A 26,541-nucleotide genomic window follows, 5' to 3' on the forward strand; every position below is an offset into this window, starting at 1 on the left:
CTTTCTTTCTCTACCTCCAATCAGATTGCAATTTACCCAGTTTTCTTTTCTGTTGTTTACTCCATGGCTTTCACTTACCTTTTGCTCCATTGGTTTGGGAGTTAGGACCATTGGATACCATGTCATTGAGGTCCCAGATTTGCCACTAATGTGGCCGCCCTGTTGTAAATGAGCACTTCCAATGCTTTACGGCACGATAAGAATACAAGCTGTTGACTGAAGTAAAATTACTAATTCATTCCGCTCGCTGGGGCGTATCCCATAACGGCAATTTCTGGAATTTTTAAATAAATGGGCTGCACTGAAGAATGGGCCGAATGGCTGAACCAGCAACGCTCAAATCAGTTATGACCATCAACTAAAATAGCAGATTTTCTCTGGTGTCAGCACGCAGATTTTCCACATGGACTTTCCTGATTTGGCAGAATGGGATTGGCACTCTAGTTCAGGGTTGCTTGTTCAGCATCAAAATCATGAGCTGCCTCTTCAGACCACAGTGGTTAGCACTGCTGCCTCACTGCACCAGGAACTCGGGCTCACTTCCAACCTTGGGTGACTGTGTGGAGTTAGCATTTTCTCTCCGTGTCTGCGTGGGTTTCCTCCGGGTGCTCCGGTTTCCTTCCACGGTCCAAATAGGTGCAGGTTTGGTGGATTGGCCATGATAAAAGTGTCTAGGGATGTGCAGGTTAGGTTACTGGGTTACGGCGGGGGAGTGGACCTTGGCAGAGTGCTGTGTTGATGGGGGTTGGTGCAGACTCGATGGGCTGAATGGCCTCCTTCTACACTGTAGGGATGCTCTATGAAATGACAGCCAACCAGATAACAGCATTTGATAGGAGAAACCCGGTAATCAGTACACAATATCCAGGAAGGACTATGGAAATATTGTACCAACGATTTGGTGAAAATATCTTGAACAGTGAGATATTGGCAGACTTCTGTAGGATCTTTGCTGAATAGAAAATCCTTTTGATTATTGATTCACACAAAATTAAATTAGCAAACTGGGAAGGTGATGTTTAAAATCTCAAGGGAGACTGAGAATTCTGTTTCGGAGATTGCAAAGATGTTGCTCAATATGGTCAAGTTTCAACTTCGTCCTGTTAAACAATAGGCAGGGAAAGACATGCAAAGTTTACGAAATTTAGTCAAGGTTTTGCTTGCGCCAAGAAGATACTCGGGTTTTCCAGGCAGTACTGCGTCAAAGCTGGAGATTAGTTTGGAAGTAGGACTCTGTTACCCTCCAGGCTGAAAAAGAGGGAAAATGGAGCAAAGCAAAAGGCAACACTGTTCACAAATAGCCAATTGAACCATTAAATGTCCGTTTTTGCATTTGAAGAGAGGATCTGTCTCTTGATAGATTTGAGTCCTGAGTAAATCAAGTTGTTGTGAATGAAGGAAGAACCTTATGGCTTAAGTGTAAAAGTAAGTAAAGTAAAGTTGCCATAGTCCCAGATGACCATCGGCTGCTTTCCCCTTTTGGGGGAAGAGAGCTGACTGGCTCTGATCTAACCTGAGGATCACCACACCTCAGGCAACGGTTAAGAAGGCTGCCCATTCATAAGTAACTTCAGCCGGTCTGGGAATTGAACCTGCACGCTGTTTGGCCTTACTCTGCATCACAAACCAGCTGAGCCAAGTAATATTAATAATCTTCAGTGTCACAAGTAGGCTTACATTAACACTGCAATAAAGTTACTGTGAAAAGCTCCTAGTCGCCACATTCCGGCACCTGTTCGGATACGCTGAGGGAGAATTCAGAATGTTCAAATTATGTAACAGCATGTGTTTTGGAACTTGTGGGAGAAAACCGGAGCACCTGGAGGAAACCCATGCAGACACAGGGAGAACGTACAGACTCCGCCCAGTGACCTAAGCCGGGAATTGAAACTGGTTCTCTGGCGCTATGAAGCAATAATGCTAACCACTGTGCTACCATGCTGCCGGCTCCTGGCTTAAGTGCGACACACAAGTGTAACCCTTATTGCTCACAGGTACGACACCCTAGGTCGGTGCACGGTCAATTCCAGCCACACTTGGAGTTGCAGCATGGTTCAAATTAATTTTTATTTTCAAATATCTGAGGTCTTTGGCTGCCCAATAACTAGTCACCAGGTTTATAAATTTAACATAAAACTTTTTATTATTAACAGTAACTATAATTGGACTGGCAACAAATACAACTGGTTACCCACTATTGAATCTCAAAACCCTCCCCCTTTTATCTCACACCACCCTGTATCTGCACACTCACAAATAAACACAGATGGAAAAGAGAGATATAAAATAATGATGAAAGTAAAAGGATTTGTCATAGACTTTACAGTGCAGGAGGCCATTCGGCCCATCAAGTCTGCACCGGCTCTTGGAAAGAGCACCCTACCCAAGGTCAACACCTCCACCCTACCCCCATAAACCAGTAACCCCACCCAACACTAAGGGCAATTTTGGACACTAAGGGAAATTTAGCATGGCCAATCCACCTAACCCGCACATCTTTGGACTGTGGGAGGAAACCGGAGCACCCCGTGGAAACCCACGCACACACGGGGAGGATGTGCAGACTTTGCACAGACAGTGACCCAAGCCGGAATCGAACCTGGGACCCTGGAGTTGTGAAGCAATTGTGCTATCCACAATGCTACCGTGCTGCCACGGATGAAAGTCTTTGTTTCAGACGGACACCTTCAAGTTAATTTTTTCTTCAGTCGAGGTTTTCGATGGATGTTACCTTTTCGTTGCAAAGGTTTTCACAGTAAACTCACAGAAGTAGCATTTGGGTGAGTGAGCGAGAGCACACGAGAGAGAGAGAAAAAGAGAGAGAGAGAGAGAGAGAAAAAGAGAGAGAGAGAGCGCGAGCAGGATTCTTCTTTCAGGGTCCAGAGCTTCTGCCTTCCGACAGCAGAGCAGAGAAGAGAGGAGTGTTGGTGGTCCATGATCTCTCCTGGTTCTCTTCCAAAATCCCCACCGGACAGGAACCAATCGTCGTCAGTTGTCAGGCAGAATACTGTGCCTGCCCAATCCATTGGCCACCAGTTAACCAATCAAAACAAACCCCTCCGATCTCTTGGGTGATAAAGTCAGGGTTCTTCTGCCTACAAAAAGTGTACTATTTTGACACTTACTTCCTCTGCTCAACTTAAAGGTATGGCTCCATTAAGGATCCATGGACCAAAAACGATAAAGACAAAATAAAAGAAATAGTAACTAAAGGTGTCAAAGGAAGAGTCGTCACAAAACTTTCAGCCAAGTTTAGACACTATGGCCCTGATCTTCCAATCCTAATAGTGACTAACGGCGAGACATCTGTCGCTATTTAGAGTTTGCAAATGACACCTGATGTTTCAGAGAGCTGAATAACGCCAAAGCAGGACCTTCGACAATGCCACGCATGGCTCTGTGGGAGCACATGCTGTTGGTGCCCTGGAGACCTGGATGTTTATAAATTCAAGCTAAGTGTATACAGGTGTGGGGGTCCCTCAATGGATAGTAACTGGTGAGCATATAAAAGAGACATCTATTGACACTGGGGGTTTGGTTTCAGAGTTGTCAAGCTGCACATTTGTAAAGCTTCACTTCGTGATTAAATCTAAAACCAATTAAAGATCAACTTCTAACCACCTCCTTCATCCATTGGCTCAGTATCCCAGCATCCCCTGCAATGCTCACTCCCTCCGCCCCCCCCCCCGATAATGCTCACTCCCCCCACCCCCTCCGACAATGCTCACACCCCCCGCACCCACCCCCCGGCATTGCTCCCCCCCCTCCGACAATGCTCACTCCACCGGCAGCCCCCCCCAACAATGCTCCCTCCCCCCGCCCTCCTGACAATGATCATCCCCCCCGCCCCCCTGACAATACTCCCTCCCCCCCACCCCCTCCGACAATGCTCACTCCCCCCGCACTGCCCCCGACAATGCTCACCCGCCCCCCCACACCCTCCCGTCAATGCTCCCTCCCCCCGCCCTCCTGGCAATGCTCACTCCCCCCACCCCTGACAATGATCACTCCCCCCGCCCCCCTGACAATACTCCCTCCCCCCACCCCCTCCGACAATGCTCACTCCCCCCCGCACTGCCCCCGACAATGCTCACCCACCCCCCACACCCTCCCGACAATGCTCTGCCCTCACCCCCCCGACAATGCTCACCCCCCCGCACACCTCCCGACAACGCTCACTCTCCTCTCACCCCCCCGACAATGCTCACCCACCCGCCCCCCCGACAATGCTCACCCACCCGCCCCCCCGACAATGCTCACTCTCCCCTCATCCCCCTGACAATGCTCACCCCCCCGACACCCCCCCCGATAATGCTCACTCCCCCTGCACCCAATCCCTGACAATGCTCACTCCCCCCACCCCCTGACAATGCTCACTCCCCCCTACCCTCCGACAATGCTCACTCCCCCCGCTCCCACCCCCCCCACAATGCTCACTCCCCCCGCACTGCCCCCGACAATGCTCACTCTCCCCTCACCCCCGACAATGCTCACCCCCCCGACAATGCTCACTCCGCCCGCACCCACCCCCTGACAATGCTCACTCCCCCCAACCCCGACAATGCTCCATCCCCCACCCCCTCCGACAATGCTCACTCCCCCCGATCCCACCCCCCCCCACAATGCTCACTCCCCCCGCTCCCACCCCCACAATGCTCACCCCCCCGCACCCCCCCCCCGACAATGCTCTCTCCCCTCCCCCCCCCGACAATGCTCATTCCTCCCCCACCCCCTCCGACAATGCTCACTCCCCCCGATCCCACACCCCCCCAATGCTCACTCCCCCACCCCCTCCGACAATGCTCACTCCCCCCCCACCCCCTCCGACAATGCTCACTCCCCCCGCTCCCACCCCCCCACAATGCTCACCCCCCCGCACCCCCCCCCGACAATGCTCACCCCCCCGCACCCCCCCCCCCGACAATGCTCACCCCCCCACACCCCCCCCCCCCCCCGACAACGTTCACTCCCCCCCACCCCCCTGACAATGCTCACCCCCCCGACAATGCTCACTCCCCCGGCACCCACCCCCTTCGACAATGCTCACTTCCCCTGATCCCACCCCCCCACAATGCTCACTCCCCCTGCACTGCCCCGACAATGCTCACACCCCCCCGCACCCCCCCCAACAATACTCTCTCCCCTCGCCCTCCCGACAATGCTCACCCCCCCGCACCTCCCCGACAATGCTCTCTCCCCTGAGCCCCCCGACAATGCTCACCCCCCCCGCACCCCCCGACAACGCTCACTCTCCCCTCATCCCTCCCGACAATGCTCACTCCCCCCCCACGCCCCGACAATGCTCACTCTCCCCCCACCCCCCGACAATGCTCACTCTCCCCCCAGCCCCCGACAATGCTCACTCTGCCCCCCACCCCCCGACAATGCTCATCCCCCCCATGCCCTGACAATGATCCCCCCCACCCCCTAACAATGCCCAACCCCCGACAATGCTCACTCCCCCCACCCCCCGACAATGCTCACTCTCCCCCCACCCCCCGACAATGCTCACTCTCCCCCCCCACCCCCCGACAATGCCCATCCCCCCCATGCCCTGACAATGATACCCCCCACCCCCTAACAATGCCCACCCCTGACATGCTCACTCCCCCCCACCCCCCTGACAATGCTCACTCCCCCCCCCACCCCCCTGACAATGCTCACTCCCCCCTCACCCTTGACAATGCTCACTCCCCCACTCCCAACAATGCTCCCCCCCACCCCCTGACAATGCTCACTCCCACCCCACCCCCCCGACAATGCTCACTCCCACCCCACCCCCCCGACAATGCTCACTCCCACTCCCCCACCCCCGACAATGCTCACTCCTCCCCACCCCTGACAATGCTCACTCCCCCCACCCCACTGACAATGCTCACTCCCCCAGCCCCCCCGACAATGCTCCCCCCCACCCCGCCCGACAATGCTCCCCCCATCCCGTGACAATGCTCACCCCACCCCCCACACTCCCGAGAATGCTCACTCAACCCCCTACCCCCGACAATGCTCACTTCCCCCCCCCCCCCCCGCACCCCTGACAATGCTCCCCCCCACCCCTGACAATGCTCCCCCCCATCCACTGGCAATGGTCACTCCCCTCCACCCCGTGACAATGCTCACTCCCCCCCCAACCCCCTGGCAATGCTCACTCCCCCCCACCCCGTGACAATGCTCACTCCCCCCCCACCCCATGACAATGCTCACTCTCCCCCCCCCCACCCCGTGACTATGCTAACTCCCCCCACCCCCTGACAATGTTCACTCCCCTCCCCCCCCACCCCGTGTCAATCGTCACTCTCCCCGCACCGTCCAAAGATGTGCCGGGTAGGTGGATTGGCCATGATAAATTGACCTTCGTGTCCACAAGGTTAAGTGGGGTTACTGCGTTACAGGGATAGGGTAGAGGCACAGGCATAAGTATGGTGCTCTTTCCAAGAGCTGGTGCAGACTCGATGGGTCGTATGGCCTCCTTCTGCACTCTAAGTTCTTTGATTCTATGATTATTTTGGAAACCTCCTAAAAGAAGTTCCCATTTGTACGAGTTCCCACCAACAAGATAATTTAAAATGTTGGCTCCCTAATGGTTCAGTGAGGCCCTGCAGCTGTAGCACGGGAACAGGTTTCATCTTCGTCCATACAGTGTTAGCTGAACTCAGCCAAAAGGCATCACTATTAGCCTCTGAATAACCGAGTTGAGAAGACGGAGAGAAAAATGATCATCTGCAGCTCCCACTTACTATTATTAGCCAGCAATCAATGCTGCAATCAACTAGAATACCGTCAGGCAAGAAGCCTCTAATAACCCTGTCAAACCACGAGTAATGAATGGCCACTCAAATGAATGGCTTCGGTCGTGAAACAAAGCTTTCCAGAGAGTAAAGAAAGTTAAACACAGATGAAAAAATCTCCTTCATGTTCCCCTAGCTCCCTTTGGTCACTGCTGTGTAACTCACAAGGTGGTCGGAGGACCACAAATGGTCCGAGCAAAAACATTCATCATCGAGTTGCCAATCCCGTGAATGCGGCTGAGAGAACTATCAATTAACCGGCTGGAAAAGTAACCTTTGAACTTGGTTTCAGTTCCAGAAGATTTAACAGGGGAAGTCAGCAGTCATGTTAAAGGGAATAGGAGACTGACCATGTGAATGGGACAACTGTCAATTCAAAGAGGAACTGAGATACAGCACTTCCCATGAACGCAGGACACCCAACACCGGCCAGTGGGCCAATGAATGGCAGATGGAGTTTAATTTAGATAAATGCCAGGTGATTCATTTTGGTAGATTAAATCGGGGCAGGACCTGCTCAGTTAATGGTAGGGAGTTGGGGAGAGTTATAGAACAAAGAGATCATGGGGTACAGGTTCATAGCTCCTTGAAGGTGGAGTCGCAGGTGGACAGGGTGGTGAAGGCGGCATTCGGCATGCTTGGTTTCATTGGGCAGAATATTGAATCCAGGAGTTGGGACGTCTTGCTGAGGTTGCACAGGAAATTAGTAAGGCCACACTTGGAGTACTACAGTTCTGGTCACCCTATTATAGGAAGGATATTATTAAACTAGAAAGAGTGCAGAAAAGATTTACGAGGATGCTACCAGGAGTTAGATGGTCTGAGTTATAAGGAGAGGCTGGATAGGCTGGGACTTTTTTCCCTGGAGCGTAGGAGGTTTAGGAGTGATCTTATAGAGTCTATAAAATAAGGAGGGGCATAGATAAGGTAGATAGTCAACATCTTTTCCCAAAGATAGGGGAGTCTAAAATTGGAGGGCATAGGTTCAAGGTAAGAGGGGAGAAATACAAAATGGTTCAGAGGTGAAATTTCTTCACACAGAGGGTGGTGAGTGCCTGGAATGAGCTGCCAGAGGCAGTAGTAGAGGCGGGTACAATTTTGTTTTTTAAAAAGCATTTAGATAGTTATGTGGGAAAGCCGGGTAAAAAGGGGTTATGGGGCATATGCGGGCAATTGGGACTAGCTTAGTGGTAAAAACTGGGCTGCATGGACAAGTTGGGCCGAATGGCCTGTTTTCATGCTGTAAACCTCTATGACTCTGACACTGTGTCCTGATTAAAAAGAACCCAGGGTATAAGAGACCAGGCTGACATAAGATTTCCAAAGTGTTTACCAGCTGCCTGTGCCTTACTGTTCTCAGCTGTGACCCCTGTACCATTATCAGCGACAGGCCCCAGAAATTGATTGCTATCGGCTCCAACTGCATGTTTTTTTTATGGTCGCTTGAACAGTGTAGGCAGTTAAGGATCTCACCTCTCAAAGCGCACCACCCTCTCATGACTACACCAAGTGCCTGCCTAGATTATGTGTTGAATTTTCTGCAGTGGGGATTACCACCTTCGAGAAATCTATCCAAACCTTCTCGAAAAAGAAACACAAGCCTATATTTCACTCATTTTAAAAATCTGGTCGACCTGTTGGCGACACTGAACTGCAATTGGCCCAGGCATGTGACTGGGATGCCTGCTGCACTGCAACCTGTTTACCAAGTTGTTACAGGAAACTCAACTTTTGCGATCCAAGTTTTTGGGCACATATTCATGGTGCAGAGGTGTACCGTGCTTTTGAGGAAAACGGTCCAAGCAGGAGTAAAGTACAAAATAAGGAATGTGAGCATAAGTTAACAACAGGTCTTGCCTCATACTGAAGCTGATCCAATGGTATAAGCTGTTGAGGCATCCCATGGGCCAGCCTGCTGGTGCAGATTGTAATTTGCTCGCTCTGGAAGTGTAATCTTAAGCTCAAAGTCAAGCCACTTCGTGGTTTGGACCATTGCCCTATGCCCTATTTTGGTTTTGGTTTGAATGAGATTCCTTTCACACCATGAGTGACTTCAGTGGACACAGGCTGCGTTAAATTTTTATTAAAATTATTTACAACTTGTTACGCCACCTTGGGCAAGTGCGCAGTCAATTCCAGCCCCTTGTGCCCCGGAGTCACAACACAAGTGAATTAACCAATAATTCTTATAAAGATACCCAAAATCTTTGGCCCTTGGCTGTCCAATAACTACAATCACCAGGTTTGTAAGTTTAAACACAATCGTTGTTAATTTATAACCAGGACAAATATGAAACGTGCAGCAAATACAAGTAGCTAATGACGAACTACTACCTGTCTCTACCTTTAACCGTCCCACCCTCTACCCACGCACACAAGACAGACAAATGCAGAGATGGGGAAAGGGGTAAGAACAATAGATAAGAGTCCTTTCTTCAGATAATGAGTTCTTTAGTGCACTTTCTTCACAGTATGCATGTGGATTGAAGTCTCTGGTTTACATCCTGGAATGATCTTTCTTTCAGTTAGTAATATCTTACTCATAGCTTTTCCAGGAGAGGCTCCTGGCTTGACATCAGCCTGTTCTGCAGAGAGAGTTATCAGATTCTGGATTCTGCTTGCATCAGCCTTTCCTGCAGAGGGAGTTGGTTCCCACAGTGACCTTTTGGTGATAATTTGCTGGATATTTTTGGAGGAAATGGAGTGGGAAAAGAGCTTTAATAATAATAATCGCTTATTGTCACAAGTGAGCTTCAATGAAGTTACTGTGAAAAGCCCCCAGTCGCCACATTATGGCGCCTGTTCGGGGAGGCCGGTACGGGAATTGAACCCGCACTTTTGTCCTGGTTCTGCATTACAAGCCAGCTGTTTAGCCCACTGTGCTAAACCAGCTCCTACTTTACTTTCTTAGCTGCCAAAGTGAAACTGAAAGCTCCGGAGCTCTCTGAGCCATTTTAGTGGGAACGGATCCAATCACCACCCATTACCAGGCAGAACACTGTCTTTTAGGCCAATTCATTGGCCACCAGTCAAATCAACCAAACCAAGATTCAACCAATCTCTATTATTGGTGCTGGTCAGTCCACAACTCCAGTCCAAACCAGCACAGGCTTCTGCTTGAATGAAAGGCACAGGCTGCTTGAATTAAAGATGCAGGCTGCCTTCAAGACACATATCCATAAATCATCCAAATAAAAGAAACGGAAAATAAGGGAACAAACAGGAAGGACCCTTATAAACTATGAACAACCAAGGCCACAACACACAGATTGCTCTGTAACCTGCTCCTCCAGAGTCACTTGGCCATCTGATCTGATAGCATGCTTGCTTCATCATTAACATCAGTGCTTTAAATTTTTTTTTAAATTGAGAACCCAATTCATTTTTTCCAATTATGCGGCAATTTAGCGTGGCCAATCCACCTATGCTGCACATCTTTGGGTTGTGGGGGCGAAACCCACACAAACATGGGAGAATGTGCAAACTCCATACGGCCAGTGACCCAGAGCAGGGAACGAACCTGGGACCTCGGCGCCGTGAGGCTGCAGGGCTAACCCACTGCGCCACCGTGCTGCCCGAACATCACTACTTAATTAACACAAACATTTACCCTTTATTCTATCAGCATTCATTTGGTGCAAAAATCAAAATATATGCATCATGGACGGACCCAAGATGTGCCAGAATCAACAATAATAATAATCACTTATTGTCACAAGTAAGCTTCAATGAAGTTACTGTGAAAAGCCCCTAGTCCCCACATTCCGGCACCTGTTCGGGGAGGCTAGTATGGGAATTGAACCCGCACTGCTGGCTGTGTTCTGCATTACAAACCAGCTCTTTCGCCCAGTGTGCTAAACCAGCCCCATATTATCTCAGTTGCACAGCCACTAACCTTTTTGACACCCAAATGAAAGGAATGTTACGATGTCCGTTTCTGTGTCCAAACAACACTTGGAATTGATACATCACATTCTTGTACGCAGATAGCAAGAGAAAACAATCACTAAAAATCTGAAACAAGACCAAAATGCTGACAACACACACCCACCAACACTGGAAAAGAAAAACAACGGAACTGCAATCTGACAAAGGCTCTCCACCTTAGCCATTCAGCTATCTTTTCTCTTATCAGTAGATTTGCAGTGTATTTTCAGCCTTTTTTAACCAAATATCTTTTCTGTTGAAAGCCAGCAACCTGACAAATAACAGCACTACAATTTAGTTCCTGTTTCTTTAAAAATGTTAATTCCTACTGGGACATTGACCTGAAGGTGATTATACTTGTAATTAATTCCCCAATCTTCCATCAGATTCTTTGTCGAAGTCTGCACTCAATGAAGATAAAACTCAGTTTCTACCAAGGGAATAGATTCACTGACTTTGTCTGATCTTCAGAAACATTACTGATTAAAAAGTCAAATCCAGTATTTGTTGTTGTATAAAAGACCAGGCATTTCCTTAAAATCAATTACCTGAAAAAACAACAAAATCAAAGTGAGGTCTACAAGGTTCAGTGAGCATGGACATGATCTGATGTTAGTCAAATGGCATTAAACAAAGCAGTATCCTGTCATAATATACATCTATGTATATAATGGAGTGCAGACAGGCAGTGATTGACACACAGGATGACCAGTAAGCACACAGAACAGAGCAGCCAATCACCAGACAGGACACTACCACTACAAAGCCAGAGGGCACCTGTTTTCCCACTCTCTCGGGACCCAGCCTCTGAGGCAGTCAGAGTTCGTGAGCTAGTCAGTGCAAACACCATACGGTAGCTAGTAAGTCTGGTCAGGTTAGTATCAGGTCTCCAGTCAAGTCAGCACAGTGTCAACCCACAGTTGGACATGTATAATAGTTTAGACGTTAAATAAAATTGTGTTGCATCTTGTCAAGTGTTGGAGATCTGTCTCTCGTTACACTGCATCAAGTGCAGTCTACATAGACCCAGCCTGCCCATCACATCATATCCTTTCTTGGTGGAGTCTGCAATCTAATTTATTTAATTCTCAGCTGTCTGGTGTTCCGAATGTGAGATTTTTTAAGGTGGTCGTGGTTCAAACAGCCTGACTGAGCACTGCTGCCTCACAGTAGTGCCTCACAGGGATTCCGACTTGGGTGACTGTGTGCAGTTTGCACATTCCTCTGAGTCTGCGTGGGTTTCGTCTGGATGCTCTGGTTCCCTCCCACAGTCAAAAGATACACAGGCTAGATGAATTGGCCATGCTAAATTGCCCCTTAGTGTGTCACAGCAAGGTGGGCTTACAGGGATAGGGTTTCATAGATTTCATAGAATTTACAGTGCAGAAGGAGGCCATTTGGCCCATCGAGTCTGCACTGGCCCTTGGAAAGAGCACCCAAGCCCACACCTCCACCCTATTCCCGTAACCCAGTAATCCCACCCCACCTTTTGGCACCAAGGGCAATTTAGCATGGCCAATCCTCCTAACCTGCACATCTTTGGACTGTGGGAGGAAAACGGAGCACCCGGAGAAAACCCACGTTAAACACGGGGAGAACGTGCAGACTCCGCACAGATAGTGACCCAAGCCGGGTATCAAACCTGGGAACATGGAGCAGTGAAGCAACTGTGTTAACCACTGTGCTACCGTGCTGCCACGGGTGAGGGAGTGGGCCTAGATGGAGTGCTCTTTTGGAGAGTCGATGTCGACTCGATATGCTTAATGGCCTACTTCTGCACTGCAGCGATTCTATGGTTCTAAACTCTCTCTTTTAATCTAAGGTAAAACAGAGTGTCCTGGAAGGGGAGATGGTGATCATATTGAAGTCCGCCCAGAGATAGGCCTATCTAATTTGGTTATCATGAGGACAGAGGCCCAGATCAAAATTCCCAGAAACTCAAGTGGATGTTTTCACACATTGATGGAAAAGAGGTGGGGCTGATCTCTTTGGGCATGGACACCTAGTCTCAGTCAGACAGAGACCAAAAATGGTTGTTATGCCAAGCAAAGGCAAGAACTGTCTTTGTGTTAACCACCAAGCAGAATGCTGGTGTGAATGGATTCCTTGGCGGAGCAGACTCAATGGGCCGAGTGGCCTAATTCTGCTCCTATGTCTTATGGTCTTATGATGTTAACGGTAGCAATCCAGGGGACACGAAGAAGGCAGATAAACAGGTTTACAAAAGATGAAGCCGCTACTACAGAGTACAACACTAATTAGTCTGGGACTAATGGAACTCCCGGTCTGTGTCTAGGAGTACATTTAAAGGGCTCACTAATGACTCCCAGCTGGGTGGACTCTACCCGTTACCACAGGAACTCGTACTTTAGGAGCCTCACAGGGAGATCAGTGGTGTTCCCCTGCAGTCTTCGTGAGGATTATCACATTGGCATTTAAAGATCAAAGGGTCACCAGACGGTGCTTTGATTCTGAAAACTGATTTGATGATACTCAGGAAATTGAGTGCAGGGGCGTTTAAAGGATTCTGGAAGACTTGGCCTGGTACAGTTGGGAGGAATGAGCTGATTAAATAGCAAGGAGAAGTTTGGAACTTTATCCAAAAGACTACTTACCTGCCGAGAGTACACTTAATGTATAAACGTATCATAGGGTTTTCAGTTATATTAATTAGTAAATAGGGAAGGTACCTTTCCTGTAGTTTAATGCATTAGTTGTCAGCTGAGTTAATGTTGATTTTAGTTTGTTTGTTACAGTAAAAGTTTTAAAATGTCAAATCTTGTCATACAATTCTACTGTCTTTCTTTAAAGTTAATCGGTCTCTACATGGATCGTAACATCCCTCCTGAAGACAATGGCTTTTGCTGGAGCACAATTCCATGGGTGGAAAGGAGCAATTTTCAATTTCCCAATAGAATATTTCCAGGTGACACCAAATTGTAGAGTACAGGAATGCTGCATAAGATGGCAGCAAAAAGTACAAGACATTAAAAGATTGCAGAAGGAGCAAGTAAATAACAAATGAATTTTGATGTAGACAAGCGTCATCCGTTCAGGTCAGCTCATGTTCTTCTCTTTATGAGATCAAATGGGCCCAGGGTGATCAATCTTTCCAGATAGTTATACCTAAACAGTTCTATTATCATCCTTTGAAACTTTTTCTTCTCCAATGTCTGTAAATGTATATTTATTTTAATATGGAAGCCAGAACTCTGAACAGTACTGATTTGTGGTCTAATCAAGATCCTATATAATTTTTATATTGTTTTATATTGTGGTACATTTGATAGGAGGAATATGGAGGTCAACAACTTCTTTCAAAATTTGTATAATGGGGCAGAGCTGCAAAGGGTTTGAGTGAGGCAGATTTACAAAGCATTGACAGCAGCAACAGATGTTAACAAAGCCTCAAAAAGTGCAAGCGAAGCAATGGAGCTAATTTAACAATTTAAAGCAACAATATAAAAATTATATAGGATCTTGGTTAGACCACAAATCAGTACTGTTCATCATTCTGGCCTCCATATTAAAATAAATATATATACACAGACACTGGAGAAGAAAAAGTTTAAAAGGATGATAACAGAACTGTTTAGGTATAATTAGGAGGAAAGATTGATCACCCTGGGTCCATTTTATCTCAAAGAAAAGAACATGAGCTGACCTGAACAGGCTTTTATATGGTAGACATGACGAAAATGTTTACACTTGTGGGGAGATCAGAACTAAATGTCATACATAGAAAATCATTACTAATAAATCTAATAAAGAATTCAGGAGAAACTTCTTTGCTCAGAGAATGGTGAGAACATGGAACTCGTTGCCACATGAAGTGTATGAGCTGAATAGCATGGACAGAGTTTAAGAAGCCATACCAGCCAGGATGGACAACAAGTTTGGAGGCATTTCAACATGAACATTTTACATCACCTTTGGATCAAAATATCAATGGTTTAATTTGGTTATGTTCTTGCTATCTTTCCCAAAAGAAATAGGAACAAACATAGGAACAGATTTCAAGGAATACTTAAAAGATGCACTGCTGCAAGGTTACACTTAATTAAGATGGCAAACACATTGCTCATCGTTGGAAAGAATTATAAGGGGAGGCCATGGCATAGCGGCATTGTCATTAGGCTAGTATTCCAGAGACCCAGGGTAAAGTCTAATGATGACCATGAAACCTTTGTCGGTAATTGGAAATCTGCTGTCATTACCTGGTCTGTGACTTCAAATCCACAGCACTGTTTAAAATTTAAACTGACAAAGGTCAAAGAGAGATTATAATCTATCTAATTTACCTTGAGGGCTGAAGGGGCTCAGAACCAAAAAGGTGCATTTGCTGTGGCCCTAATTGTCCCACTAATCTCCCTTGGGATTCATAAACTTATGGGTGAAGAGAATATGCCTTGCTTTGCCTGGAACGCAGTTTTCATATGTTTAATAAAGTTCATAGTTCGATTCAAACTATTTTTCTTTCAGATTTTTCATCCTAACTCAAGTTATGAATAACATTTCTTTACAGGAGACCCTCATTGAATTACAAAGTGATGAAATATTGCACGCAAAATTCAAAGATGGGAAGCATAATATATGGAAAACAAATGACACTGCTAAAAAGTACCCACTACTCTGGGATAAAGCACAGCTCTACGTTATAGCTTTTCCATAATCTTACCTTGTTGAATCAGGATTTAGTCGTGTTTTTCACTTATTATCAAAAGCTCGTAATAGACTCGACATTGTGAAAAAGGGTGATCTTCGACTATCATTGACCTCGATGGAGCCGAATATAAAAAAACTCGCTGAGCAGCATCAACCACAGGGATCTCATTGAATAAATCTGCATTTCTTTCTTAATTACTCACTATGGGGGTCCACAAAAAAAAATTAAGAGGAAAAGGGGTCCATGGGTTAAAAAAGGTTGAGAACCACTGGTTTAAATGCTCTCTGAAATGGCTTGGCAAGACACTTAGGTCACGGGTAATTAGGGAAGTGTAATAAATGCTGGCCAATGACGCTCACAGCCAATGAATGAATTTTTAAAAACCTTCAATGCATAGAAACATGGCGTAGAAGATTGATATATACCAACTGTGCCTATCAACTACACGCCAACAATATCCAGCACAGTCTGTTGAGTTATCAAATATCAGCTTCTCTGCCACAATAAGCAAATGCTTACTCATTTTACACAACATACAAGAGCAGATGTTGGGACAAACAAGAGTACACACTCGCATATGGCAGTGACCAGTTAACTTTTACTTCATATTTGAATATACTGCTTGTGTGCACAATTGTTAATTCTACCTGTTGCAAAGTACACACGGAAGAGTGGGTTGTCTAATTTAACAATCTCTTATCAGGATTTCAAACTACAGGATTAAAATTGTATTGTAAGACTATTCTTGTGGCGCTAACAATTATACTCAAAGCCGAGAGACTAGTACAATAGAGGCTTTATTGCTGTACGATGTTGTCCCTCCATCCGCAACTGTAGACTGATGGTCTGAGCAGCTCTCATACATATTTATACACAAGCTCCCTGTGGGCGGAGCTAGCCGGCAGGGGCTGACCGGAGGAACCTGTATTACAGGTACAGGCATACATCCCCCTTACTGCAGTACACATAACTACAGTGGTTATCTCACCACATTCACCCCCTGTAAAAAATGAGTCCGGCGGGGGTGACATGTAACTCCAATACAAAGGATGCTATTTACAAGAGGGTCCAACAAGGAAAATCAAGAGTCCATCCGGTTAGCAGGTTGCAGGTTGAGCCGAATCGGTGGTCGGACGTTCCGCTGTGATCGGCGTAGCTGTGGTGGTGACGTCGGCACAGGCGGTGATGGCCCCGATGGTGCAGGTGCTGGCGGTGTTGGTGCTGGCTGCTGGCGGGATGACTCCGAGAGCAAGCCGAAATCTTCCATGTCCTCCAGGGTGGGCAGGGGGATGAGGGATGGACCTGATGGGGACGAATAGGGGGGCGCTGGGGTTGGCGCAGGAAGGGGTGTGGGCATGGGATCGGCACCTGAGGGAGCCAGGTCCCGGAGCGAGACTGTGTCCTGGCGGCCATCGGGGAACTCCACGTAGGCATTCTGAGAGTTGGCGTGGAGAAGGCGTACTTTGTCCACCAGGGGTTCCGCCTTGTGGCGCCGTACATGCCTACGGAGAAGGACTGGGCCCGGAGTCGTGAGCCAAGTCGGGAGCGACACTCCAGATGTGGACTTCCTAGGGAAGGCAAAAACACGTTCATGGGGTGTACTGTTGGTTGCGGTGCACAGTAGCGACCGAATGGAATGGAGCGCGTCAGGGAGGACCTGCTGCCAGCGAGCGGCTGGGAGGTTCCTGGACCGTAGGGCCAGCTGGACGGCCCTCCATACCGTCCCGTTCTCCCTCTCTACCTGCCCGTTTCCCCGGGGGTTGTAGCTGGTCGTCCTGCTGGAGGCGATACCCCTGCTGAGCAGGAACTGACGCAGCTCATCGCTCATGAATGAGGATCCCCTGTCACTGTGGATATAGTCGGGGAAACCGAACAGGGCGAAAATGGAATCCAGGGCCTTGATGACGGTGGCAGACGTCATATCTGGGCATGGGATGGCAAAGGGGAACCTAGAAAATTCATCGACCACACTAAGGATGTAGGTGTTGCGGTCGGTAGAGGGAAGGGGTCCTTTGAAGTCCACGCTGAGACGTTCAAAGGGGCGGGATGCTTTCACCAGGCGCGCACGATCTGGCCGGTAGAAGTGCGGCTTGCACTCCGCACAGATCTGGCAGTCCCTGGTGACTGTCCGTACTTCCTCGACGGAGTAGGGCAGATTGCGGGCTTTGATCAGATGGTACAAGCGGGTGACCCCCGGATGGCAAAGGCTGTCGTGCAAGGCACGGAGCTGGTTCACTTGTGCACTGGCACATGTACCTCGGGAGAGGGCGTCTGGGGGCTCGTTGAGCTTGCCGGGGCGATACAAGATCTCGTAGTTAAAGGTGGAGAGCTCGATTCTCCACCGCAAGATTTTGTCATTCTTGATCTTGCCCCGCTGCGTGTTGTTGAACATGAAGGCTACCGACCGTTGGTCAGTGAGGAGAGTGAATCTCCTGCCGGCCAGGTAATGCCTCCAGTGCCGCACCGCTTCAACGATTGCCTGGGCTTCCTTTTCGACAGAGGAATGCTGAATTTCGGAGGCGTGGAGGGTGCGTGAAAAGAATGCCACGGGTCTGCCGGCCTGATTCAGCGTGGCGGCAAGGGCGACATCTGAAGCGTCGCTCTCTACTTGGAAAGGCAGAGTCTCGTCTACGGCGTGCATCCCCGCCCTGGCTATGTCAGATAGAATGCAGGCGAAGGCCTGTTGTGCCTCGGCCGAGAGGGGAAAATGTGTGGACTGGATAAGTGGCCGGGCCTTGTCTGCGTATTGCGGGACCCACTGGGCGTAATAAGAGAAAAACCCAAGGCAGCGTTTGAGGGCCTTGGGGCAGTGGGGAATTGGGAGCTCCATGAGGGGGCGCATGCGGTCGGGATCGGGCCCCAGTAGTCCGTTTTGGACTACGTAGCCAAGGATGGCTAAGCGGTCTGTGCGGAACACGCATTTCTCCTTGTTGTATGTAAGATTAAGGAGAGATGCGGTGTGGAGGAATTTATAAAGGTTGGCATCATGGTCCTGCTGGTCATGGCCGCAGATGGTGACATTGTCGAGGTACGGGAAGGTGGCCTGAACACCGTACCGGTCAACCATTCGGTCCATTTCTCGCTGAAAAACCGAGACCCCATTCGTGACGCCGAAGGGAACCCTCAGAAATTGGTACAGACGACCGTCCGCCTCAAAGGCAGTGTAGGGACGGTCCGATTTACGGATGGGGAGCTGGTGGTAGGCGGATTTCAGGTCAATAGTAGAGAAGACCCGGTACTGTGCAATCTGATTGACCATATCAGAAATGCGGGGGAGGGGGTACGCGTCGAGCTGCGTGTACCGGTTGATGGTCTGGCTGTAGTCCACGACCATCCTGTGCTTCTCCCCGGTCTTAACCACTACCACCTGGGCTCTCCAAGGGCTGTTGCTGGCCTCGATGATACCCTCCCGAAGCAGCCGCTGGACTTCGGACCTGATGAAGGCCTTGTCCTGGGTGCTGTACCGTCTGCTCCTGGTGGCAACGGGCTTGCAATCCACAGTCAGATTGGCAAAGAGGGAGGGGGGCTCGACCTTGAGGGTCGCGAGGCCGCAAACGGTGAGGGGAGGTAGGGGTCCACCGAATTTGAGGGTGAGGCTCTGGAGATTGCACTGGAAATCCAGGCCTAGTAGGAGTGAAGTGCAGAGGTCGGGGAGAATGTACAGACGGAAACGGTCGAATTCCACACCCTGTACAGTGAGTTTAACCAGGCAGAAACCCCGGATCGGGACAGAGTGGGAACCAGAGGCAAGGGAGATCTGCCGGTCGGCGGGATGGATCGCAAGGGAATAGCGCCTTACCGTGTCCGGGTGGACGAAGCTCTCGGTGCTCCCGGAGTCGATGAGGCAGGAGGTCACATGGCCGTTGACCAGCACCAATGTGGAAGAGGGTGCCAGGTTGCGAGGACGGGACTGGTCGAGCGTAACGGAGGCGAGCAGTGGTTGGTGGGCGGTTGAGTCAGATGAGTCCGACGAGGAGCGGTAGCGACCCGTGTCCCGTGATGGCGGCCCCTGGAGACGAGATGGCGGCATCCGCAGTACCTGTGGGTAAAATGGCGGCGTCCATGGCGCGCACGTTATGGGGTCAGAACAAAATGGCGGCGCCCATGGAACGCTCATGGCTGTGGTGGATGAAGATGGCGGCGCCCATGGGGCGCACATGGCGGGGGCGGCAAAAGATGGCGGCGCCCACTGATCGCACGTGGGGTCAGGGGAAGCGGACGGCGGGGCCCATTGAGGGAGCGGCTGAGGCGTGGGGACCGGCGGCGCGATAGCGGCGACCGTCCGGGACTGACACACCGCTGCAAAGTGGCCTTTCTTTCCACAAGCTTTACAGGTCGCTGTGCGGGCCGGGCAGCGTTGGCGAGGGTGCTTCTGTTGGCCGCAGAAGTAACAGTGGGGACCCCCAGGGGGTGCGGTGCGGCGGGCAGCGCAGGCATAGTGCGCGGGGGCGGCTGCTGGGGGGGCCGTTTGCGGGGTCCACGAGGGGTGGGACGGATGGGCCTGGGGAGCCGTTTGCGGGGTCCACGAGGGGTAGGACGGGTGGGCCGAGTGGCTAGCGGAGTAAGTGTGCGCACTACGGGAGGCAGCCGTCATGGAGAGCGCCAGGGCCTTTGCGGCCGCGAGGTCGGGGGCGACCCCTTCCAGCAGTCGTTGCCGGATGGGGTCCGATGCAATGCCTGTAACGAAGGCATCGCGCATGAGTAAGTCCGAATGTTCCGCGGCTGTGAGGGCCCGGCAGTCGCAGTCTCGTACCAGAGGTATAAGGGCCCTCCAGAAGTCCTCAATCGAGTCACCCGGCTGCTGGACGCGAGTAGAAAGTTGATGCCTCGCAAACAGGGTGTTCGTCGATGGTGCATAATTCTCCTTGAGCAGTTCCATAGCTGCGGTGTAGTCGGTCGCATCTCGAATGAGCGGAAAGACGCTGGAGCTAAGTCTGGAGTACAGGAGTTGCTTTTTCTGAGCCTCCGTCGGGGGAGGGTGTGCTGAAGAGATGTAGGCCTCGAAGACTGCGAGCCAGTGATCAAAGTCTTTTCTGGCGTGAGGCGAATGTGGATCCAGCTGCAGACGGTCAGGCTTGACTCTGATGTCCATGGTGACTGGGAAATCGTACAGCAATAAATTGTGGCGCTAACAATTATACTCAAAGCCGAGAGACTAGTACAATAGAGGCTTTATTGCTGTACGATGTTGTCCCTCCATCCGCAACTGTAGACTGAGGGTCTGAGCAGCTCTCATACATATTTATACACAAGCTCCCTGTGGGCGGAGCTAGCCGGCAGGGGCTGACCGGAGGAACCTGTATTACAGGTACAGGCATACATCCCCCTACTGCAGTACACATAACTACAGTGGTTATCTCACCACAATTCTTAAAGCATTTTGACTGAAACACAAGAGCATGGTGATGGAAAAAAACCCACACCTTTGAATAGGAGATTGCATATCACCATTTCCTGTCTAATAGTTCAACGACAAAATTTGCAATCAGCAAAAGGAAGTTACTTTGTACAATTAACTGCTTTTGAAGAGAAGGAAATTGCAGATCCATGTCCGGGCATTCCAAGACCCAAGAATTTGCTGATCTCGATAATTTGAACATTTAGGTTTGTACAATTAAAAAAATAATAATTCTTGGGTTATAGGCATCGTTGGCCAGGCCAAAATTTACTGTCTGTTCCTAGCTGCCCAAGGAGGTATTCGCGGGTCTTCTACCTGAACCAGTGCAGTTCCTACGGTGTTGGTAGTCCCCTTGTGTGCACACGTTTGAGCAACAAGCTAGCTGTTTTGGGGGCGGCATGTTGGCGCAGTGGCTAGCACTGCGCCAACATGCACTGAATACTTTCTTTTCTCTCTTTTACTTTATGGATGCAAAAGGGCAGGGGAACATTGCAAATCCTCTTTTAAATTTTGAATGTGTGCAAATGAAGTAACCCTTTGAGTTCTTCTCATCTCGAATTTGCCATGGGGATGGGTTATTAATAGAAAATTGGGTCATAACAAAACAGAGGGCTGGTGAATATGCCACTGCTCATAAATAGGGAAGCAAATCAAAACATCTTTCCATTTATGGATGGGTGTTGAGTGGAGGAATCAGTGTTGTTTAAATTAACCTACACCCCCCACCCCGGCTGTGACAATTCATAGAATTGTACAATCCTTACAGTGCCGAAGGAGGCCATTTGGCCCATTGAGTCTGCACCAACCCTTCAAATGAGCACTCTACCTGTCCACTCTCTCTCCCTCTTTCTCCCCCCCCCCCCCCCCCCCCCCCCCCATATCCTTAACCCAAAACCTAATCTGTACATCCCTGGACATTAAGAGTTAATTTAGCATGCCCACCGACCCCCCCCCCCCCCAATTTCCATAGTGAAAATTCTGGACTTTATCTCCTGGTCCAAACACTTGTTTTTTCAGTTGAATTCTTGTATGCGTATGTTAACATTCGCCACAGAAATGCTTTGCATTTTGCCAGTAACCATGATTTGTTTATCTTTACATAAACCAGTTACTGACGAGGAATGGTTCAGAAGGCAGGAACTCAAACTCACTGTCCAAGTCTTCATCATTCTGTATATGATTGACTATTAAATGACCCATGGAATTGTCTGCGGCCATTTGATGAACATAAGTTATGCATACAAGATGGAAGAGTTGGGAAACTTCAGAAATTCACTAAATGGAAGCATCTAACAGTCAAAGTTTGACATTATGTCGTGTCAGTTGACATAGCAAAATTAAATAATTTATTTTTGCTGGCTGTCAACAAGCACATCATAAATTAGCTACCTCATATTAAACGAGGCAAAAAAAAAAACCACTGTAGAGGCTGTAAATCTGAAATCAGATGAGAAAAACTCTCCCTTTGATCCCGATCTCTCACTTTCACCTCCTAGCTAAAATAGACATAGAATTTACAGTGCAAAAGGAAGCCATTCGGCCCATCGAGTCTGCACCGGCCCATGGAAAGAGCACTGCACTTAAGCCCACACCTCCACCCCATCCCCATAACCCAGCAACCCCACCCAACCCCATTGGATACTAAGGACAATTTAGCAGGACAAATCCACCTAACCTGCACATCTTTGGACTGTGGGAGGAAACCGGAGCACCCGGAGGAAACCCACGCACACACGGGGAGGATGTGCAGACTCCGCACAGACAGCGACCCAAGCCGGGAATCAGACGTGGGACCCTGGAGCTGTGAAGTGTCAGTGCTAACCACTGTGATACCATGCCGCTCCCCACTGTGCCTCTGTGAAATTACAGAACTCAAAACAATAGTTACAATGGATGTGGAACCGGAACACTTTTTTTGCCCTTATCCATTGACACACAAACATTTTAAACCATGAAACTAACCATTTTTTCCAATAAGTTTGAAAAATGCATTTGGAGTTAAGGATTTTCCATTTTCACACCTGACTCAACAGTTCTGATGTATCCTGGTAAGTTAGATCAGGCATTGTCAAACTCGGGAGCGCGACCTGCAGGTGAGTCACGGACAGGTATCGGGAGGGTCGCGGAGCCGCCCGTCCAGGCACTCCCGATCGCGCAAATCTGCGCGCAACAGCCGCAGCAGCCGGCTGTTAAGAACGCCGGCTGCAAGTGGCCTTTAAAATGGCCGCGAACATGTAAAACAAATGCGGCCACACTGCGCACGCGCGCCGATGATCGGGCACGCATGCGCAGTGCAGCCATTTTCTTTTTAACTGGTCGCAGCTTTTTGTTTTATAAGTTTGGGGGGGTTTTATTCATTTAATTTTTATCTTTCTCCTTTATTTTATTCATTTTATTTTTATTTTTAATTTACAAGTTCGGGGGGGGGTTTTATTTGATAAAATTTTACAGGAAAAACTGCAGAGTTTCGGACAGATTGAGACTCCTTACTTTCCGACACCGGAAGGCTTCAGCTTCATCCAACAGGTTCCATTGGAGGGACGTGTACGAGGGCCAAAGGGACCCAAAACCATTTCCTCCATTTTTGTCAGCAGCAAACAAGATAAGGGAAAATGGTGGGTCGCGCAGGTCAGCCAGCGTGGGTCTCGAAGGTCAGCTGGCTGGTAAAAATTGGTCTCCAGAAAAAAAGTTTGAAGAACACCGATTTAGATAACGTGCACATGCTTGGATGACAGTTCAAATATAGCACACTGAGGCATACATCAGGGCAAAATTAGTAACTCCAAAGCTTTCAGGGAAGGCTAAGTTCTGTAAGTGAAATACTGCAACTAGGAAATTAAAAGGATGCAAAAGGCCAAAGGATCATTTAATTATGAATGATCCCATACTACTATTTACACCTTTATTTTGCACATAGAAGATATTAGTTATTAGCAAAATAATTTCTGAAAGCATTGTGAGGAACTTGTAAGAATCCAATGACTATACAGTCAGAGCAATGAAATTACATAAAAGCTTTTTAAGTATGCTGAATAAAGAGAAGAAGGCGCCACTAGAAGGGATCAAGGCAAAGTGGAAGAGTTGGGAGAGGGTATGGAGGTGGGGTTTTGGTGTGAGGTGCTCTAGAGGGTGAACGCCTCCACCTCATGTGCGAGGTTGGGACTGATACAGCTGAAGGTGTATAGAGAGCACCTTACAAGGGTGAGGATGAACCGGCTCTTTGAGGGGGTGGAAGATGTATGAAAACGTTGCGGGGGAGGCCCCGCAAACCACGTTCATATGTTTTGGTCCTGTCCAAAGCTGGAGGAATACTGGAAGGAGGTGTTTAGGGTAATCTCTAAAGTGGTGCACGTGAAACTGGGCCCTGGCCCTTGGGAAGCCATATTTGGAGTGTCGGACCAGCCAGGTTTGCGAACGGGCGCGGAGGCTGATGTCGTAGCCTTCGCCCCATTGATCACCCGAAGGCGGACCCTGTTATGGTGGAGATCAACCTCTCCACCCTGTGCCCTGGGGGGACGGGGTGACCTGCTGTAATTCTTAACGCTTGAAAAAGTCAAATTTGAACTGAGGGGAAGGATGAAGGGGTTCTACAATTCATTGCCGTTATTCATTATGTACTTTCGAGAATTGGATCACATCGAACATTTGGGGGGTTGGGGGCTGGGAGGTTTGGGGGAAGGGGGACTGTATGTGCTAATGGTCACTATGGGTGATTCCCGATTCCTTTTTGTCATTTATTTATGTTAACATGCGGGCCAATGTCTGGGGTTTGGTGGGAGGATGGGATTGTTGTTATTTATGTGGGGATTGACATTACATTCGTTACTGATTATTGTTTATTGTTGGGTGTAAATTTGGGAGAAAATGTGAAAAAGGAGAATTTAAAAATATTTTTTTTTTTAAAGTATGCTGAATAAAGTTTTTACAGACTAACAAAACAGGCAACACAAATGCAAGAGTATAACAATGACAAGCAAACAAAAAAAACCAACATAATTGACTTAAACACTATACCTAAACCCCTAACAGCTGACAGTGTCTAGATCCTTGAAGAAGGAAATAAATAGTTACAATCTCAGGTAGATCCTCTCCATTGAGCCCCTGATGGTGAATTTACTTTTCTCTAAGTGGAGGAATGACATTATATCACCCAACCAGATAGAAGCACTGGGCGGACGGGAGCCCTCCAATCAAGCCATATTTGCTTCCGGACTATCAAAGGCAAAGGCAACAACATCCGCCACTACCCCAGCGTGAAACGCCGGTGAATCCGAAACCCCAAATATAGTAACCAGCGGACATGGGTTCAAATCCCACAGACTATCTCCGGCATGGTGCTAAAAAAGTAAGCCCAGAAGCTGGCGAGTTTGGGCAGGATCCAAACATATGTGTATGGATTATTTACTTTATTCATTTTTAAATGTTATCAAATAAAAGCCCCCCGAACTGGTAAAAAAAATAAAAAATAAAATGAATAAAATAAATAATCCATACACATATGTTTGGATTTTAAATAAAAGTTGGGGCAAGCGAACAGCAAACACATCTATCCTCAAAGTCTGGAAGAAATCCACTCATCCTTGCCTTGGTCAATTGTGTCCTATGTAGCACCTTGCACTGAATCAGGCTCAACTGGGAGCACGAGGACGTGGAGTTGACCCTGTAAAGGTCCTCCCATTTCACCCTCACCCTGTTTAGTAGGGCGGGATCAGACGAGAGAATATGGTCATATGGATCGGAAATAAACCCCTTGCAAGACCAAGCCAAAATTAAAATCCTCTTCAGCAAGGAGGAAGATGGAACCAAAAAAAGAGGACGGGAAAGCTGTACGAGAGATGTTGCGAATTTGAAAGTAACGAAAAGGCTAGAGTTGAGTTGGCGAAATTTGTCAGCCAACTCTCTAAAATGCCCCTCCATGAACCAGTCACCAATATGCTCCAGATCTTTCACTTTCCTAAGTGTTGGATCCAATCCAGAGGGTAAGGAATGGTGATTGTTATAAATAGGGCCAAGTGAAGACGGGAATTGAACCCTGTTCGCCGATGCTGTGAAGCAGCAGTGTTAACCACCGTGCCATCCAGATCGAGTATCTCAGGGATCTCATGGGAGGCCGCTTGACGAGCCAGTAGATGACTGGCCTTCTCCCCGTACTCATAAAAAGTACCCTGGAACACTGTATCTGATATACAGCCTGGTTAGTGGACAGTAGTTGCAACTGGGTCTGTAAATTTTTCCTGCTTGCTAATAGCTCCGGAGTAGGATCGAGTGAGTACTGGTGATCCACCTCTAGAATGGAATCCATCCGGCTCGGCTGCTCCAGTTTGTCATCGTCAACATGTATGCGCTATAAGTAATAATTTCCCCCTAAGGACGGCCTTAAGAGCCTACCGCAGTGTGGAGGGAGTGATTGGGTCATCTATTGAGTTAGTCGAGTGGTCGGAGAGGCAGAAGCTACTTCAGCCACCTTACCTCCAATTGATCCCCGAGAGGCTTCAGAATCAGTTGATGGATTTTGGATCAATCCTTTGGGCATCTCAGAGAAGGGAGAACTCTACAACGCTAAATTTCAATAGTTTCTGAGAAGTAAAGGACCCATGGTGCAAGAAAAAATGGGAAAAGATCAGTTTTCCAGCAGGAGCCATCTCGTGGGCGTCTTCGGAACTCCATAAAAATACATTTATGACAGGTAAAACCTTCGAGAGAAATATGACAAAAAGTAGCCACGTTATGCAAACCAGAATGTGCGCATATGCAAGGTTTTT

General features: G+C 48.6%; 1 protein-coding gene across 2 annotated transcripts in view; it reads right to left on the reverse strand.

The window, feature by feature from the left end:
• Positions 1-26,541, reverse strand: part of LOC119975725 (sodium/hydrogen exchanger 9-like) — a 455,770-nt gene that overhangs the window by 419,313 nt on the left and 9,916 nt on the right. The window lies entirely within an intron of this gene.

Source organism: Scyliorhinus canicula, chromosome 13, assembly GCF_902713615.1.
Source record: "Scyliorhinus canicula chromosome 13, sScyCan1.1, whole genome shotgun sequence".
NCBI classification, from domain to species: Eukaryota; Metazoa; Chordata; class Chondrichthyes; order Carcharhiniformes; family Scyliorhinidae; genus Scyliorhinus; species Scyliorhinus canicula.